The sequence below is a fragment of the Cucurbita pepo genome, chromosome LG06 (assembly GCF_002806865.2).
Source record: "Cucurbita pepo subsp. pepo cultivar mu-cu-16 chromosome LG06, ASM280686v2, whole genome shotgun sequence".
Taxonomy (NCBI): domain Eukaryota; kingdom Viridiplantae; phylum Streptophyta; class Magnoliopsida; order Cucurbitales; family Cucurbitaceae; genus Cucurbita; species Cucurbita pepo.
The window spans coordinates 7,003,531-7,004,949 of NC_036643.1; the positions used below are offsets into that span (position 1 = coordinate 7,003,531).

At 35.7% G+C, this 1,419-nt stretch overlaps 1 non-coding gene across 1 annotated transcript; it reads right to left on the reverse strand.

The window, feature by feature from the left end:
* Positions 1 to 834: 834 nt before the first annotated feature.
* Positions 835 to 907, reverse strand: TRNAA-CGC. Its single transcript has one exon. It is a non-coding gene; the product is annotated as a tRNA-Ala (tRNA).
* Between the last annotated feature and the right edge of the window lie 512 nt (positions 908 to 1,419).

A 1,419-nucleotide genomic window follows, 5' to 3' on the forward strand; every position in this document is an offset into this window, starting at 1 on the left:
GGTAGTCATTGGACAAGGTTAATTAGCTAAACCAAGTAACGGTGTAAAATAACCATAATGCACATAAGGAAATTTACATTTGGTGCATAATCTAGATGACCTCCAATTGCTATGAAACTTTATTAAACGTAGATTCAATTTCAAACTATGTCGCTTTGAACGCATGAAAGCATGGCATAGGTTTAGACTGTGTCGCTTGAAATGTAATGTATGAAGCTCTTTGAACGCATGAAAGCATGGCATAGGTTTAGACTGTGTCGCTTGAAATGTAATGTATGAAGTGTATGAAGCGCTTTGAACGCATGGCATAGGTTGAAATGTAATGTATGAAGCGCTTTGAACGCATGGCATAGGTTGAAATGTAATGTATGAAGCGCTTTGAACGCATGGCATAGGTTGAAATGTAATGTATGAAGCGCTTTGAACGCATGGCATAGGTTGAAATGTAATGTATGAAGCGCTTTGAACGCATGGCATAGGTTGAAATGTAATGTATGAAGCGCTTTGAACGCATGGCATAGGTTGAAATGTAATGTATGAAGCGCTTTGAACGCATGGCATAGGTTGAAATGTAATGTATGAAGCGCTTTGAACGCATGGCATAGGTTGAAATGTAATGTATGAAGCGCTTTGAACGCATGAAACCTACTGTGTCACATACAATGTAATGTATGAATGTGTCGCTTTGAAGATAAGAACCCAGAACAATAGTACCAAGACCCTTAGATAAGAACCCAGAACAATAGTACCAAGACCCTTAGATAGGCTAGAATAAGAACCCAGAACAATAGTACCAAGACCCTTAGATAGGCTAGAATCTTAAAAAAAATACAATGGAGGTGCAGGGAATTGAACCCCGTGCCTCTCGCATGCGAAGCGAGCGCTCTACCATATGAGCTACACCCCCTTCATAAAATAAGTGTCCCAAACGTTCATGGTGAGGTAAGAAGCCATTTTGGACTCTTTTAAGTACTTTTAGAATTTTCTTGGATCTTTGTATAAACCTTAAACCAAGTATGAATTAAAGGAATGTGAAAGAAAAATACCTAGAATTGTGATTTAAGGCTTCGAACTGATCAAATTTCTCAGGATTTAAGTAACGTTAAAATAACCCACTAAATGAACTCTCCTGCCTATGAATTTTTAATACTAAGCATAATATGATATGTTAGGCGTTTATATGAAATTTGGTGATCATTGGATAAGGTTAATGTTGGGTTTTATGTACAAAAACTCATAGTTTGTAAATAAAAACATATTCTATTTTCAATAAAGTTATTATTGATGTTTATTCAGTAAAAATTGTTATTGAATAAGGTGAATTTTACGATCGTTAATCTAAATCCAATAAACTAAGAATACTCTGGCTATAGTATGATTACTTGAACTAGATGTAGAGACATAAGAGTCGATCAAGTT